The sequence below is a fragment of the Zalophus californianus genome, chromosome 2, assembly GCF_009762305.2.
Source record: "Zalophus californianus isolate mZalCal1 chromosome 2, mZalCal1.pri.v2, whole genome shotgun sequence".
Lineage (NCBI taxonomy): Eukaryota > Metazoa > Chordata > Mammalia > Carnivora > Otariidae > Zalophus > Zalophus californianus.
The window spans coordinates 152,788,099-152,806,534 of NC_045596.1; the positions used below are offsets into that span (position 1 = coordinate 152,788,099).

At 45.3% G+C, this 18,436-nt stretch overlaps 1 protein-coding gene and 1 long non-coding RNA gene across 3 annotated transcripts in view; one reads left to right on the plus strand and one right to left on the minus strand.

Annotated features, from left to right (window-relative positions):
* The first annotated feature begins 4,502 nt into the window (after positions 1-4,502).
* ZNF395 (zinc finger protein 395) overlaps positions 4,503-18,436 on the plus strand; it is a 45,203-nt gene continuing 31,269 nt past the window's right edge. Inside the window, exon 1 of one of the 2 annotated variants that reach the window (XM_027599656.1) lies at positions 4,503-4,572. The gene's annotated coding sequence lies outside the window, so the exon portion shown is untranslated. The other variant, XM_027599655.1, reaches the window with a different exon arrangement.
* The window catches only part of LOC113925120, a 33,221-nt gene continuing 27,341 nt past the window's right edge, over positions 12,557-18,436 (minus strand). The window contains exon 3 of the long non-coding RNA XR_003520917.1: positions 12,557-12,955. This is a non-coding gene — a long non-coding RNA (uncharacterized LOC113925120). The remainder of the gene's footprint in view (positions 12,956-18,436) is intronic.

The window sequence follows — 18,436 nt, forward strand, 5'->3', positions numbered from 1 at the left end:
CGTTGACTGGGGCAAGACTAGGTAGGACCTTATAGTGAGGGAGGTGGGAAGCCACTGAAGGTTTTGAGCAGAATAGTGATATGATCTGACTTAGGTTTTAAAAGGATCACTCTGGCTGCCATGGTGTTGAGTAGGGAGGCAAGAGAAAAATCAGGGAGACCAGTTAGGAGCCTCTTGTGGAAGTCCAGGTCAGGGAGGTAGTGGTCTGGCTGGGGAAGTAGTGTTGGAAATGGTGGGGACAGAACCAGATTCTGAATGTATTTCATAGACAGAACCAAGAGGATTTTCTGGTGGATTGGATGTGGGGCATGAAAAAAAGTAAGGAGTTAAGGATGACTCCAAGTTTTTGTCTGTTTGTTTCCTGAGCGACGGACAAAAATGGAATTGGCATTTACTGAGATGGGGAGAAGATTTTGGAGGGAAATCAGAAGTCTGGTTTTGGACATGGTACATTTGAGATCTTACTAGACACCCAAGTGGAGATGTCAGGTAGGTGATTAATTGGTGACAAGAGTCTCGAGCTCAGGAGGCCAGGTTAGATATAAAATAAAGCTCTGGTGGGAGTGGAACCTGAGGACTCAGTTCATTCCATAGGTCTCATCCTGTTCTAAATAAATGGTTACAAAGTCTTCACCAGCCCTGGAGTGTACTGAGCGTCTGAGGCATGCTTTGTGCCAGGGATTGCCCAGACCATGGATGGAATAGCTCCCATCATTTCCCCGGTCCAACTAGCAATTCATTGTTAATCAATGTTTAGCAAGTGCCTACTCCAGGCCAGGCACTGTGCCAAATGTTGGGTATTCAGTGGAGAACAAGACCTGCTCCTTGGTCTCCTGGAAGGTTGGGGGGATTATAGGGGATTAGGACAAGAGAAAGGAGATCTCAGTACAGTGCAGTGGGGGGAAGTACAGGGTGCTATTGGACACAAAGGGGAGGCACCTGATTCAGTCTTGGAGGCTCCAGAAAGTGCTAGCTAAGCTGATTCCTGAAGAATGAGTAGGGATAGTCAGGTAAAAAGAGGTGAGAGAGAGGCGTGGAGAGTGTTCCAGGCAGAGAAAAGAGCATGGATCAAGTAAAGAAAAAGTCTGTTCAGGCAGAGGACAGAAGTTCTGTGCCGCATGTTTGGAGAGCAGAGTGAAGGGGGCAGAAGCAGAGAGGCAGGTAGTGGCTGGAGAATTACTTAGAAGCCATACCATGAAGGATCTGAATGTGCATTGCTGGGACTTTATTATAAAAGCTATGGGAAGTCTTTGAAAAGTTTCAAGCAGAGGAAAGAGGCCATAGTAAAGAATGAGCGGTGGTGGGGGGTGGGGGGGACGAGGCTGGAAGCAGTTACACAGGGGATTGGGGAGAGTGGCAATCTCAGACTCATACTGCCCTAAATATCACCGATAAATGTGTCCATATAATGAGAGGCAGAGCCTGGGTCTGCTTTGCTTAACCTCACCTAATGGGAGATGCTCCTCAAGAAGCTAATGACTCTGATGGGAAAGAGGTACAAGATGCCTGCATTGTAATAGGGGGCTAGGGTACGGGAGGAAGCAAGGGGAAGGGCTGTTCTATCTACAGCCCTTCCCCTTGCTTCCTCCCGTACCCTAGCCTCCAGGAAGGGCAAGCTCTAGTCATAGGGGAGTCAAGATGGCAAACCAACAAGGTAGTCTTTCTGCAATTTGCTCTGTGTAATGTGTATGCTATTCAGTGTGTCTTTAGGGACAGGGCCTGGATTCTTCGTGAGGGTGCTAAGTGCTGGGTATGTGTTTGGTAATGGCTGTTTGTGATGGGAAGTTCTCTCCGAGTCTGTGTTAATGTGCAAAATTCTGGAATGCACACTGTGCAAGTATGTACCTGCAGAGGAAAGGGGTATGCGTGCAGTACAGACATTGTGAGAGGGCACATGCCTTTTGCTGGCCTGGGTTCACAAGACTGTCTCAAACAGCATAAGCAGCAGGTTCTGTTCAAACTTAGAGATTCTTTTGGTTCACTTTGCACACATCAGGAACTCACATATTTGTCAAATGAATGACTGTTTCCATTTTATTAAAGTTCAATCATTTGGGGAAAGACAGAGGTTTGGGGTGCCTGGGTGGCTCAGTTGGTTAAGCGACTGCCTTCGGCTCAGGTCATGATCCTGGAGTCCCAGGATGGAGTCCCACATCGGGCTCCCTGCTCGGCAGGGAGTCTGCTTCTCCCTCTGACCCTCTTCCCTCTCGTGCTCTCTCTCATTCTCTCTCTCTCAAATAAATAAATAAAATCTTAAAAAAAAAGGAAATACAGAGGTTTGGTTACAAGTTTGAACTAGATGTTTTAAGAAAAATAAACTCAGCCCAGCACCAACATCCCTTTACAAAATCTAGCAGTTGAAGCACTGTAATGGAGTTTATATGCTAGTTGGAGTCCTACCTCGTCTAAAAAGCTTTCACTATTTCATATTATTCAGTGAACATTTACCGAACACCTCCGCCACATAGGCAGTGCTGGGCTGTAGCTGCCGAACTCACTTCCCTTTCCTCTGAGCCACCTTAGTCTGGGTGCAGCAATTAAAGCTTAATTATATGCTATCTTGTATTGTTCCTTAATTGTTGCATATGCATGAATCCACTTTCAACTGGGCTGTTTGTTCCTTGGGGGCAGGGACTATATTACAAACGTCAGGATAGGTGAGGAACTTAGCAGAGAGGTGAATATACATTGTTTGAGGCAAAAGGGAAAAAAGAACATTAAACTATTTATAAACCGTAGTAATACATAATATGTAAAATACCTTAAGAACAAGGGAGCATACGTTATTGTTAATTAGCTAAAATACTCTTAATAAAATGTAAAATTCGAATCTGCATTTTCATGTTAAGGAAAGGTTTTTGTGCATTAATAGAATTGCTGTGATCCCTACCGTGGCTTCATTCTCGTTCTTTTAAATTCAAAACAAGAATGTTTCCTTGAGGATGAGAGTTGAAAGGTAGAATCAGTCTTTGGTGAACTACTTGAGAGCAGAATTATCCTATAGCAGGATTTCTCAACAGTGGTACTCCTGACATTTTAGACCAAGTAATTTGTTGTGTGGGGCTGTCTTGGGCATTGCAGGATGTTTTTAGCAGCATAGTTAGATACTAGTAGCACTTCTCCCCTCCTCTGTAAACCACCGCCCCCCCCTTGTGTCCAGACGTTGCTAATGTCTCCTGGGGGCAAAATCGCCCCCAGTTGAAAACGTTATGTCCTATAAGAATTTGGTTCTATTTTGATATTTTTCTTATGTAACTAATGGTGAGAGAAGAGGGAAAGGAAACAATATTTATTGCTTATTTGGTATGAGCTAGGCACTATACCTATGCTTTCTATTTCATCTTACAGATAAAGAAGCTGAGGTTCAGAGAGATAAAAATCTGCTAGCACAAAGATAAGGCAGTAAAATCAGGATTGCAAACCAGGCTTGTCTGACTGCAAAGTTTAGTCCTTTCCAGAACACACCCCACTGCCTCTCTGCAAGAAAAACAGCATACCTCAAGTTGAAGAAGTGCAACAAGTATGTCCAAAACTATTTAAAACTTTTGGGGGGAGGGGAATTATTTCTTCTATTCCTTACATTTACTTGAATATAAATGTATATTACCCATACCTATAGACACTGGGGCCCCTCACTACCGTTGTAACTCTGTGGTCTTATCTCTGAAAAACATAGAGCAACACAATGGAACAGCTTCAATTCTCCTTGTTACAAATTATACAAAAGCCAGAGCCTAACGGTGCCAAAAGCAACTGGTATCGTTTACATAAGGGCTGAAAGCTAATAGTTAACTTTCTTTCATTTAATTCCAGAAAGAGTAAATAACACCTCACTTTACAACTACGAACGGGTAAAAATCGAGTAAAATGTCATAAAATGGAGAAGAAAACATTAACCCAAAAAGAAGATGGAAAGGTTGGTTCCAACGCTCCCTCCCTCTCGCGCTTTCGCTTGCGCTCGGAGCGGGTGCCGGCTGCGCGGCCTGGGTCTCTATCGCCCCCGCCAAACTCCCGTCCTTGGCGCCCAGAGCTCTCTGGCTTCTTTTCCCGCCCTGGGGCGAGCTCGGCCTCTCTCGGAGAAGCCCATCCCAGAGCCAGGCCTGGAAGAACAACAGCAAGAAACTTTGGCTCGGTTTGCGGGTCAGTGAAAAAAGGCAAACACTCAAGTTTGGTTTGGGGCTGCAGCCACCGGTTCCGATATTGGGGTGGGGGTGGGGGAGTGTCACAACTCGGTCAGGTTCAAGTGCGCATGTGCGTGAGGAGTCGCTCGGGCACTTATTGAGCGCCCACTGTCTACGAGCGGCCGGGGGTGTGTATCCCCGGCGCGCGGTGGGTGTGTGAGGAGGCCGCGGGGGCGCGAGGCGGGCGGGGGCGCGCAGGCCGCGTGCGCGCGCGGCGCCTGTGGCTGGGGAGGGGGCCGGGCGGGCGGGGGTGTGTCCCCGAGGCTCGCTCGTTCGCTCGCTGGCTGGCGCGCTCCTCCGCTCCCTTCCCGGGCGGGGAATCCGGGCCGGGTTGTGGCCGCGGCCGCGTACGTGAGCGCAGTGTCCCGGAGAGGGAGGGCAGGCCGGCCAGGTGGGCGCGAACGGAGCCTCGGCGGGCGGGCGGCCGGAGCGGAGCGGGGCGGTGGGCCGCGCCGGGTGGGCGGGCAGGGGCCGCGGCAGCTGCAGCCCCGAGCCAAGCCGAGCTGTCCGAGCGGGAGCTGCCCGGCCCGCGCTGCTGCTCGTGGCGGGGCGAGGTGAGCTGCGCGGGGACCTCGCGGCGCTGCAGCCCGGGGACGGGGGCGGCCCGGGAACTTCCCACGCTCCGCACGCCCGCGGGGGCCGGACCGGCGGCCTGAGGGCCCGGGAGGCGGGCGCCGCCGGGTTAGCGGCCGGTCGGGGCGCGGGGGTGCTGCGGCAGTGCCAGTGCCCGCGCTGGCTGGGTGGGGGGTGGCCGCCCGCTCTCCCGTGCGCCGCCTTGTTTATCTTGCCCGCCGCGGGCGCTCGCAGAGGCACCCCCTCCCCAACTTCGAGCGCTTGTCCGGAGTCGCCTCTCCGACGGAGACTGACCTGCCCCCTCCCTGACCTTTTCCGGCTGGGCCGGCAGCCCAGCCCTCCCGGCGCCCCGCGCGTTCCTGCCCACTCCACCGAGCGAGCGAGCGAGCGAGTGCCGGGCTCCGGGACGCGCGGCGCGACACACCCTCCATCTCGGGGGGCTGCCCCCCCCCACCCTTTCTGCCCCTTTTGTCCACCCCCCACTTCCTTCCAGGCGGTTTAATCCTGCCTTTCCTCACTGGTGGCCCCTGGCCCTCCTTGGAAGCGGCACTGTGGGCATGTGGGGTGCTCGGGTGGGGGGCCTGGATGGGAGTTTGTCATGTGCAAACAATTTCAAAGGCAGAATCTTCTTCCCTGTTTTGGAGTTAAGGGCTCAGCGCCTTCACTTTAGGATTGACTCCGAAATCTAAAGCCCACCTGCCAGGCGGTGGGGGTGCCACTGCCTCCTTGATTTCAGGCAGTCCTGGGCACTTCTCCGTGGCTTTGGAACATTTCCACCAGGCAGGCGTTTTCGTGATGTCAGGCCTCCAGGCGCAGGGTTACCTACAGGCCACCACTCTCTTCTTTACACTCGTCTTTCTAGAAAAGTGTCTCTGGTGCAGTTTGCCTGAAAGTGAGTGATCAACAGGTATTGAAGGCTTTTTTGACACCCTCCTGAGGTGTTGTGTAAACAGAGGTTCCGGGTCTCAAGGAACTTGAAACACAGGGAAACTGCAGTTAAGTTCAACTCCACAGGTACTTTTGAGGGGCTGCTGCGTTCTCAGCACCGTGCCGGGCTCTCAGGGAGAGATGATAAGAGGCACACAAGAAATCTAAGGCCTCAGAAATCCTACCGACCGGGTGGAAGTGATTTGAGAGCTCAAGTTCAAATTAATGTGCTATGGCTGCATTAATTACTGTAAATGCTGGGGGGGGGGTGGGAGGAGGAGGAATATCAAAGGAAAGGTTAGAATTGGGGAATGGATTGAGGGTACTAAGTTACGAAATAAGTTAGGCACTTGGAGAATAACTCACTGGCCAAGGCCCAAAGGCAAGAGAGGGAGAATTGACAGGTGCCAGAGGAGACTGGTTCCAACAGTTTATCTCGGTGAGGGAGGATGCAAAAGATACCTGAAATGATTCCTTCCAGGGTTTATAATCTCGTGAAGGAGACAGAAAGCCTTGCGCATGTGAAATAAGACCTCAAGATAAGGCACAATTAACTGTCAGAATTCGAGGTGTAGAAGGGATGCTGTTGAAACTCAGAGAAGAGGTCTATGGGCAGGAATCACCAGCACTGTATTCCTGGAGGATGAGACCCTCGAGATGGGTCCTGAGGTGCGATTTGAACATGGCTTTCCTGAGAGACAGGAGATGGGCTTAGCCAGGCGAGGGAACGTTTCCTGAGCAGGAGATAAAGATGGAGAGGAACAATGGCTAAGATTGTGAAAGTCCTAGAAAGCCAGACTGGGGAATTGCACTTTACCCTGTGTGTACTGGGGAGACATGAAAGGTTTTTGAGCCAGAGAGTGACGTAAGGAAAGGGTGTTTGGAAAGGTTTGTAAAAGTAATGTTCGGAGACAGATCAGTCGACTGTTAGAATTGTGGAGTGCTCAGAGCTTGGACTGGGATAACTGGAAATGGAAAAGAGGGTGGATTTTAGAAGCATTACTGTTGAAATAATCTGTTGACAGGGGCAGGGTGAAGGAAGGAGATGAATGGAAATTAATTCTTTGTGGAAATTGATTACACGCCAGGGCCCTGGAACTGCTGTAGTTGGTAACCCGAGAAATCGGAAATGTGTGTTTTGGAGAGAAGCAATTGACAAGCTGCAGAGGTTTCTCTGTATTTGCCAAGACGTCCAAACATAGGTGTCTTGCAAGCAGCTGAAGCTCTGAGATTGGTGGGAAACCGGGCTGCCAAAGCTGGGAGAGGGAAGGCACTCTGCGTGGGATGATTTCTTGGTCATAGGTCCTAGCAGTAGAGGACGCTAGTGAGTGGCACCGAGGGTCTGAATTGGAAGACTCTGTTCTGTATTGCCGTTCAGATGACATTGCCAGGTCCTGAACCTGAAGTTGGCAAAGCAACTGGGGATTTGGAGATGGGAGGGAAGAACGGAATTTGCTAAATGCAGAAATTGTTGGGCTTTGAAACAAGTTGAATAATGCTCTCCACTGAGACCTGCAAGCTAGTCCTGGTGTCCCTTTATAGGTGTGCGGGGAGGAAGCCACAAGATGGGGGAGCAGCAAGGTGACCAGCAAGGAGGGTATTTGGGGCCTAGCGAGACTGCCTGTCCCAGGGCGAGGTCTGTCCTAACCCGTGCCATTGCTGGTTCCCAGGAACCAAGCGACCTGCAGTGGGGAGCTGGCGCCGGTTTCTTCCTGAGCTCTGAATTCCGCTTTCTTGTTGCAAGGGTGACTTAGGGTGACTTGCTGAGCAAATTCCCCAAGCCTCAACTTGCAACATCTGAGGGCTGGTGAATTTGGAGGATGATTGCAAAAAGTTGCAGTATGGAGTGGAGAATGTACTTAACAGTTCCTGAGCCTCCTTGTTTCTCTGAGGTGCAGGATCAGTGAACTAGCTGGGGAAGCTGCCTTGCATGGGCAGAGGCGTCCATCAGATATTTTTCCTTTATAGGGAATATATGACTGTCAAAAAAATTCCACGGAGCAGTGGTTGAGCTAATAATTTACTCTTTAAAAAGTAGTTTTTGTTTTTTGTTTTTTTGCACTGTTTTTGTGACCTATATTAAGAAATAAAATTTACATCATGACCTAGGTACATTAAATCGTGTATATAAAAATCTAATTTAAATTCCTGAAGTATTCCTTTCTTTTGCTTGGTGCAGTCTCCTTTGGTTCTTTATTTTCCATTCTTTTATTTTTCATTTAAAAATGCTTACTGTCTCTTGCTAAGTTGACTTAACCACTCTGTCATGGATGTAACCCACAGTTTGAAAAACACAGTTATAGTTTTCACATCTAGTAAGTGTTTATTAAGCTGCTTGTGTGCAGGGCTCCCCTTACCAGTGCTGTAAGTGGTAGTAAGCATAAGGCAGAGATTGAACATTTACAGGCTAGTTGGAGAGAGAAGGTATACCTATGATTAAGGAACAGGCAAGATGATTAAATGCCAAAGTGAAAAATAAGTTCCTGTAGGACTCATAGGAGGGGGCAAGCAGCTTGTGCTGGAGTGGCTTGGGAACACTTTTGGGGATAGGGAAGGAAGTCTGGGATGAACTCGGGGTGTCACATGGTGCCGCACAGGTCGGGGGTGTGTGTACCATGTGCACAGTGTGTGTAAGAGTGAATAAAAGAGGGTTCTTATTAAGAGAGTGGGGAGAAGCTGGTCTGGAAAGGTGGGTTAGGATCAAAGTGTAGGGGTTGTAAACCAGTGACCCAAAGAATGTGTTCTGCCTACAGCAATGTTACAATTTGGAGTACACAAGGGTTTTAAAAAATTGGGAACAATCCAGAAAACCTCTGGATTGGGGACTCTTAAAGAATCAGATCAGGCAGTGAGTAGTGGTGGCCCCCTGTGGACAGGAGACAGGCCTTGTGGTCCCGTTATCATAGCCCCGGCACTCGCTCTGCATGAGTGCAGTCTCTTTACATTCCCTGTTTAGTCTGCAGGCCTTTGGGTTTGTGACCCGATCTTTGAAGAGACTTAAATGCCAACCGAGGGAATTTGGGATGGCTGTCCTGGCTCTGGGTGGCTGGGAGTGTGACATGATGGAATCTGAGGTATTTGTGTGCGAGTGATTTGTTTTAGGCAAGTCAGCGGCACTTTCTGAGTTGCTGCTGGTTAGGACTTTGAAATATTTTTTCTGATTGGACTGGCACTAACTAGGGAGGGCTTTGGGGCTCTATTCTGTATCGTGAGGCCAATTTCTAGTGACCCCCAAGATCTCTCAAGCGCTCCTGTTTTCTGCTTCTGGCTGGCATGGGTAGATGGTGGCTCCTGGCATGTATCTTCTGAGAATGATGTTGGGGTAATAATTTGGTAAGATGTGAGTCACTACTGTCAAATGCCATATGACATTAGAGTCTCAGGATCTTTGGTTATATGAGTCAGTAATAAAGGAACAGCAAAGAGAGGGGCTCTGTCATTTCTTACTTCCCTATTCCTAGGATACCCCCAAGGGGGAGGCCTCTAGGGTCCAGAGATTCATAATCCAGGATTCAAAATGACCACAGAATTATTGGTTCAAACCCAGGTGTTAGTGCAAACGACCCCTGGAAAACTAGGCTTATTTTGGGACCAGCTGAAATGAGTAAATTCAGGTCTGTGTGGTCTAGGGACAGTTCAGTTTACCCTGCAAGACCATAACCACCAGTGATTCCGAGCATTTCCCCAGGTGAGAGCTACAGGTGAGCGGGACCGAATAGTCGTCGCCCTGCTTTATGCAGCTTGCACAAGCTGATTACTTAAAATGTTGCTGTTAGGACAGTAACAGAAGTCAAAGGTGAAGGGCTCTTTGCTTAAAAACGTGCGGCTGTAGGATGTCGGGATAAACCAGAAGTCAGCCTAATGGTATCAAATTGAACTCATTTCCTGTTTTATAGGGTGGTTCATTACTAGAACAGAGAGATGAGGGAATAGCTATGGTGCACTATGGCTTTAGTGAAGTATTTAACAGTTTCTTAAGATATGATGGTCCATATTAAATAAGCAGTGGAACGTGGGCTGGATGGTGTTATTAATTTGACAGTCATATGCAGAAGCTGTTAATTAGTGGCCCTGAGTCAGCTTGGAAGAGGGTCTGAAGAGTGTCACAGGGTTCTATTCTTGGCCTTGAGCTGTTCAGGCTTTTCTCCGGTGCCGTGGACGGCGGCACAGAGGTGTGTCAGCTTTGCTGATGGTACAGAGGTGGGATGGATTGCTTATTTAGTAGCTAGATCAAGGTTCACAGTCCTTCAGAATGAAGGCCCAAATTAAAGAAGTTCAGTAAGGGATAAATATAAAGTCTGATTTAGCTTTTACAATTTGAATTGTTCATACGCTCTGTAAGTTAATTCCACTTCTGGAAGTACAGCAAAGACCAGATCCAAAATGTAGATGATGTTTACGCACAGAGACTATTCGAAGTTTTTTCTTTTTTAAAACTCTAGTGAAAAATTAGAAACAGCCTAAATATCCAGGGGTGTGACTGGACTGGAAGTAATCTCTTAAGTGATTCTGATGGATAGGTCTTTATGATACGATACGATGAAGCCATTAAAAATAATGTTTAGGGGGTGCCTGGGTGGTGGGTGGCTCAATCAGTTAAGTGACCGATTCTTGCTTTTGGCTTTAGGTCGTGATCTCAGGGTCGTGAGACTGAGCCCCACATGGGGCTCAGCGCTCAATGCAGAGTCTTCTTGAGATTCTCTCCCTCTTCTTCTGCCCCTCCCGTTCACCTGCTCTCTGTCTCTGCTTAAAATAAATAAATCTTAAAAAAATAATATTTAGGAATAGCTTTAAAATAACATGGACGAATGTTTCTGCTAAAAGTTAAGGTGCCTCTACAGGAAGATTTCAAATCTTAAAGAAACAAAGTGCATAGAAAATGGCTGGAAGTAAATGTACTAATAATTCTGATACAAAATTACTAATACTGGAAGGGTGGATGGAGTTGAGTGACTTTTTTTACATTTTAAATTTATTATTTGTATTTTCTATAATGTGTATTTATAGCACAGTGGGGGAAAACACTGCTATATGTTTTTTAATGTATTTTTTTAGAGCAGTTCTGGGTTTACAGCAAAACTGAGACGGTATAGAGATTTCCCATTTACCCCCTGTCCCCCCAATGCATAACTTCCCCACCAGAGTGGTACATTTGTTGCAATTGATGAACCCACATTGACATGTCTAATCACCCAAAGAGCATAGTTTACATTAGGGTTTACTGTTGGTGTTGTAAGTTCTGTGAGTTTGGACAAATATATAATGACATGTATCCACCATTAAGTATCATACAGAGTACTTTTATGCCCTAAAATCCTCTGTGCTTTGCCTACTTATCTCTCCTTCCCCCCCAACCCACGGCAACCACGTTTACTTCTTACTATGGACAGTTTCGCTTTTTCCAGGATGTCATATAGTTGGAATCGTACAGCATATAGTCTTTTCAGATTGGCTACTTTTGCTTAGTAATATGCAATTAAACATCCTCCATGTCATTTAATGGTCTGATAGCTCATTTCTTTATAGCAGTGAAGAATACTCCATTGTCTGGATGTGCCACAGTTTATGTATCCATTCACCTCCTGAAGGGCATCTTGGTTTCTTCCAAGTTTTGGCACTTTTTATGACTAAAACTGCTGTAGACGTCTGCAGCTACTGTAGGTTTTCATGTGGACATACGTTTTGAACTCCTTTGGATAAATACCAAGGAGTGTGATTGCCAGATCATATGATAAGGGTATGTTTAGTTTTGTAAGGAACTTCCAAACTGTCTTCCAAAGTGGCTGTATCATTTTGCATTCCCACCAGCAATGCATGAGAGTTCCTATTGCTCCACATCCTCACCAGCATTTGGTGTTGTCATGGCTCTGGATTTTGGCCATTCTCATAGGTGTGTAGTGGTATCTCGTTTTAATTTGCACTTACCTAGTGACATGTCATGACATCTTTTCATGTGCTTTTTTGCCATCTGTGTATCTTCTTTGGTGAGGTGTCTGTTAAGATCTTTGATGCATTTGTTAATCGAATTGTTGGTTTTCTTATTGAGTTTTTTTTTTTTAAGATTTTATTTATTTATTTGACAGAGAGAGAGAGAGAGACAGTGAGAGAGGGAACACAAGCAGGGGGAGTGGGAGAGGGAGAAGCAGGTTTCCCACCAAGCAGGGAGCCCGATGTGCGGGGCTCGATCCCAGGACGCTGGGATCATGACCTGAGCCGAAGGCAGATGCGTAACGACTGAGCCACCCAGGCGCCCCTATTGTTGAGTTTTTAGAGTTCTTTGTATATTACGGATAACCGTCCTTTATCAGATGTGTCTTTTGCAACTATTTTTTTCCGCAGTCCGTGGTTTGTCTTTTCATTTTCTTGATCACTGCTATTAAAACAAAACAAAACATTTTGTTGTTCAAGGACAGGATAGGGTAAAGGTAGGTGGTTTATTCAGTGACTGAACTTGAGTACCTCCCTACTATATGTCAAGCACTGGTTTAGTCACTGGAGTCACAAAATAAGACTCAGCCCCTGACCTGAAGCTGGTGATCTAATTGAAAGAGAGAGATCAACAGATGAATAGACAAGCACACTGTAGCCCTCATGGTACTCCATGCCTACGGAGGAGGGGCAAATCATGTGGGAAAAAAGTTTTGAGATTGTTCTATTGTTCATGGCTTAATGTGAGCCCTGAGTGGGGTGAGGCTTTTAGAAAATTGAATCTAGTTCATAACTGGATTGGAAATTCATCAATCCAATCACAGGATCTATTTTTAATGACTTCTGGTCATTTGACCTTTGGGCCGTGGGTGGGTCGGGGAGGCATGACTTAAGGGAAGCACGAGCAAGCAAGACTGTCCTCGGGAGGGACACAAGGATGATATAGGATCAGGAATGACTGGAGTGCGTACGCTCATGCGGTGGGTACATAACAGTGCTTTCATGATTATCATCAGGTATCGGAAAGAGTAGATTTACTCACTTTTGCTCCCAGTGTTGGAATATGACCAGTGGATAGAACAATTGCTTTATCCCCTCTAGTTTCCGATCTCTCATCTGTAGAATGATTATACATTACAGAATTCCTTATCTGTACAATGATTACACCGAACCGGCTGAGCTGTAGGTTTCCTTTTAACCCTAAATACAGGGAGAACAGCCTTCAGTTCACTATGAAAACGGGTTTTGTAGCTGGCAGGGCTGTCCAGCAACGGAAATGTCTGCCCATGGAGTAGTGAGCTTCCCGTTGTCGGAGGTGTTCATTTCGGGCTGAATGCTGTTGAATGCTGTAAGAGAGAAGGACAGGAATTAGGCTGACCTCCAAAGTCCTTTCCAGTTCTTAGGGCTATTATGTGACTTGTCAACGCTGAAAGATAATGTGGAATAGGGGATATACCTCTAGTTGCATAGTATTTGAGTCAGCGTCATCATGTAAGCTCTTTTAAAAATGTTTATAAATGAGGGACGCCTGGGTGGCTCAGTCGTTAAGCGTCTGCCTTTGGCTCAGGTCATGATCCCAGGGTCCTGGGATCGAGTCCCACATTGGGCTCCTTGCTCGGCGGGGAGCCTGCTTCTCCCTCTCCCTCTCCCCCTGCTTGTGCTCTCTCTCTTTCTCTGACAAATAAAATCTTGTTAAAAAAATGTTTATAAATGAGTCCCCACACTTTTGAGAGACCCTTCTGGGGTCATTTTTAGAAAAGATGAGGAGAACTATTTCATGGTTGGTCAGGGTTGTGGGCCCAGGGCTGTTGAAAACTGAATTTGGTCTTTCAGAAAAGCAAGAAAGTGGGGGCAGGGTGGAAGTGGCAAATAATAAAATAGATGAACGTGTCGAAGACCAGTGTGTTTATTGGCCAGTTTTATTCAGTGTAACGAATGAATGAAGATGGGGCTCTTTAATTGAATGATGGATCCTCCGCTTGGCTGTGGAGGACCTGGGAATGCCCTTGATCACATCATCTCCTTTCTGTTTCATCTCCCATATCACCAGCTAGAGCACATTAAAAACTATCCTGACAGCAGGGATAAGACTGAGCCTCGTGATGGCTCTCTAGGTTTAGGGACAAAGAACAAGGGGCAAATTTAAAGAAACTTTGGAGTGGGGTCTTCCAGGAATGCACATATTTGGTTTATATCAGACCATAAGTTGGTGGTTTGAGTTAAAAATGTTTACTTTTTCAATTTATTAATAGCTTACACATAGAAAATAAAATTTCTATTTCTATAAAATTGGATTTACTTTACTTTTGCCTAAATTTTACTTGCCTGTTTGGAATCTACTGTGATTATTTAAAATTTTTAGATTTTCTTCCTGATATTTTTGGATTACTTTTTGTTAGCCGGGGGCAGGGGGTGGGGTGGGCAGTGCTAGGGCTAAATCCCGTAGCACAATTTCTTAGTTCCGCAGAGAGAATGGAGACTTATCTTTGGAGAATGTCACAAGATGATTTCTGTGTCCCCGTGATCCAGGCTCACATTTTGGCACATGAAAAATCAGTATTTGGCAAGAAAGTGCTCTCTTTACATGGAGTAAAGCAATTTGGGGGTGCAGGAAGTAGGGAACGACAGCTTTAGATGTATGTAAAAATACAGGCAGAACTTAGTTATTTAGAACTATAGTTGGAAATGTTTGTGCCCTTAATGATGAAGAAGGGCCCGGGTCTCCTTTATCTCAGTATCATTTGGGCCTCATAGAGTATGGCCCATCAGCTGGGTTTGTTGAATTGGTCTGTCCTGGTTCCTTGGGCCACTTACCGGAGGTATGGGAAACACTTAGACTATCATACGCTTTTTTTTTGTTTTAAAGCAAAGTGTGATAAGAAATAACCGTTCACAGCCTTTTTTGTCCTTTTGAGTATAGGGAAGCCATAAAACTCTTTTAGTAAAACAACCACTTTCAGTGGCTGTTTTTTTCAGTGCTGGCGGAATGAAAAACTCCCTCTCCTCTTTCTATTTTTCTTCTGCTGGAAATGAATTGCTCTTGGTGTGCCGTTCTTAAATTCATGTGTCCTCTATCCATTTTAATCTTGTTATCTATTTTTATGGTGACTGTCGCCATGGTACTCGAGCTCTTTACATAGCACAACAGAGATTTCAGATGTCTGATAGGACAGCTCGAAGTTCTGCTGCAGCCAGCAGAGAAACAGTGTTTGAGTACCTTTTTTTTTTTAATTGAGGTATAATTTGCATACAGTGGAATGCTTAGATCTTAAGTAAAGCTTAAGATCTTTAATCAGTTTTGACACAGAACATTTCTATCACCCCAGACATGTTCCTTGTGACCATCTCCAGTTTATCACCCTCCCACTCCCAGAAGTACTACAACTCTGATTTCTATCACCCCAGGTTCGTTTTGCCTCCTAGGTTCTTAATTTTAAAATGTTGTGTTTCTGAGTAGGGCTTTGAAGAGGCGGAAATTAGTATTCTATATGGTTAGGTGGCCTTGGTAAGTAAATAATTTTTGGTGCTTGTCTGCTCGTGTGGACAGATTTTTCCTTCTCTTTAGTCCATGGGATCCAGATTAATGTTAGGAATTCTGATACGAAGAGCCCGAGGCACAGACACCTAGGCCTAGGGTGGGATACATGTAGTTGGGTAAAGGCTGCCCCTCTTGGCAGGTGTGTGTGAGCTGGTTGGGTTGGAGAGCTAGAACGCTCAACGAGAAGAACTGCAGTTGCTCCTAGCACATCCCGTTGGATTTCCCAGAAAGCCCCCTGACATACTTTTCTCTTCCTGCCTCTTCCTTCAACTAGCATATAAACTTAATGATCCACAGAGTTACAGTGTTGGGCTTGTAATATTGTAACACGATCTGTGTTGCAAAGCCCCCTCTCTGCACTGCTGAGCTCTCAGCCTCCTGGAAAGCATGTGTCAGATTCAGCTAGAAATTGCCCCCAACGCGTTTTTGAAACATATTGAACAGGGTCAGTTCCTTCCGTCCTTCCTTCCTAAAAAACTTAAAACAGTTAAATGAAATTTTCATTACCAAAGTAGTGCATGAATACATTCTCTGTAGGAAAAAAAAAATCCAAGCGCAAACTTTCCAGAGGAAACAAAATCTTCCTTGACAACCACTCCTAATCCCAGTCCTTCTCCAGAGGTTAATTTCTGTTAGGAGTTTGTTGGTATTCAGATGCTTTACATACTTGTGTTTATACCTATAGAACTTGGAACAGGTTCAGTGCATTGTACTGCGTATGTGCTGTTCCTACCCTGGCCCCCCACAACGGGACATCTTGGTGATTGCTTCCTGTCTGTACGCCTGGGACTTCTTGATTCTAACTCCTGCATGGCCTTCCTGAGAACTTTCCCCTAATTGATGGGCATTTAAGTTATTTCTAAATCCTCTACTGTTACAAAAGCTGTTACAGTAAACTTGGCTGCACATGCCTCTTTGCAGTGCATGTGAGTATTTCTCGAGGGTAGATACTGAGCAGAAGCAATGGCTGGGTAATAGGGTGGTACGATTTGAAATCTTCAGGAAGATACATTACAAGGTCAGTTCCTAGCTTAGACCTAATGTAGGCCAGGGCACACTTGAAGTGTGCTCAGACATGAAGCAATTGTTCCCTCCCTCCCTCCCTCCCTCCCTCCCCCCCCCATTCTCTCCTCTTCCCTTCTTATTGATGACAATGTTAAATTAGTTTCAGGTATGCAACATAGTGATTCAGCAACTCTATAAAGTGTAGCTGCCGTCTGTCACCATACATTGCCATTACAGTACCATCGACTCTATGCCCTTTGCCGTACCTTTCATCCCCATGACTTCTTCATTCCATAGCTGGAAGCCTGTGTCTCTCACTCCCCTTCATTCATTGTGCCTGTCCCCCTGCCCCTGTCCCCTCTGGCAACCAGCAGTTCCACATTTTTATGAGTCTGATTCTGAGTGCTTTTTGTTTATTTGCTTTGTTTCTTAGATTCCATGGAGGAATCATATGGTGTTTGTCTCATATAGCATAATACCCTCTAGGTCTGTCCATGTTGTCACAAATGGCAAGATCTGATATATATATATATATATATATATATATATATATTTTAAAGATTTTATTTATTTATTCATGAGAGACAGAGAGAGAGAGAAGCAGAGGGAGAAGCAGGCTCCCCGCAGGGAGCCCGATGTGGGACTCAATCCCAGGACCCCGGGACCATGACCTGAGCCGAAGGCAGATGCTTAACTATCTGAGCCACCCAGGCGCCCTGATATATATATTTTTAATGGCTGAGTAATATTCCATTTACATGTACCCTGCATCATTTTTATCCATCTGTGGACACTGGGTTGCTTCCATATGTTGACTACTATAAATCATGCTGCAGTGAATATAGGGGTGCATATATCTTTTCTAATTAGTGTTTTCATTTTCTTTGGGTAAATACCCAGTAGTGGAATCAGATGGTATTTCCATTTTTAATTGTTTTGAGGAACCTCCATACTGTTTTCACAGTGGCTGCACCAGTTTGCCTTCCTACCCACAGTGCATGAGAGTTCCTTTTTCTCCACATCCTTGCCAACATTTGTGATTTCTTATTTTAAATTTTTAAAATTTCTTTTTGATTTTAGCCATTCTGACAGGTGCGAAGTGATAGCTCATCGTGGTTTTGATTTGCATTTCCCTGATGATTAGTGGTATTGAGCATCTTTTCATGTGTCTGTTGGTCAGCTGTATGTCTTCTTGGGGAAATGTCTATTCAGTTTCTCTGCCCAATTTTAATCAGATTATTTATTTTGGGGTGTTGAGTTATATAAATTCTTCATATATTTTGGATACTAACCCCTAATTGGCTATGTCATTTGCAAATATTTTCTCCCATTCAGTAGAGTTGCCTTTCTATTTTGTCGATGGTTTCCTTCATTGTGCAAAAACATTTATTTTGATGTAGTCCCAATAGTTTATTTTTGCTTTTGTTTCCCTTGCCTCAGGAGACAAATCTAGAAAAATGTTGCTAAGGCCAATGTCAAGGAAATTACTGCCCATGTTCTCTTCTAGGACTTTTATGGCTTCAGGTCTCACATTTAGGTCTTTAATGCTTTTTGAGTTTCTTTTTGTGTTTGGTGTAAGCAAGTGGTCATTCTTTTACATATAGCTGTCCCTTCTTCCCAGCACCATTTATTGAAGAGATGGTCTCTTTTCCCTATTATGTATTCTTGCCTCCTTTGTCATAGATTGACCATATAAGCATGGGTTTATTTCTGGGCTCTCTTCTGTTCTAATGATCTATGTGTGTGTTTTTGTGTCAGTACCATACTGTTTTGTCTATTGCAGCTTTGTAGCATATCTTGAAATCTGGGATTATGATACATCCAACTTTGTTCTTTCTCAAGACTGCTTTGGTGTTCACGGCCTTTTATGGTTCCATACAAATTTTAGTATTGTTTGTTTTAGGTGTGTGAAAAATGCTGTTGGTATTTTGATAGGGTTTGCATCAGACCTGCAGATTGCTTTGGGTAGTATGGGCATTTTAACAATATTAATTCTTCCAATCCATGAGCATGGAATATCTTTCCATTTGTTTGTGTCATCCTCAATTTCTTTGATTGATATTTTATAGTTTTCATTGTACAGGCCTTTCACATCCTTGGTTAAGTTTATACCTAGGTATTTTACTCTTTTTGGTATGGCTGTAAATGGAATTGTTTTCTTAATTTTTCTCTCTACTTCATTATCGGTGTGTAGAAATACACCTGATTTCTGGGTATTAATTTTGTATCCTGCAACTATACTGAATCCATTTATAACTTCTAATAGTTTTTTGATGGAGTCTTA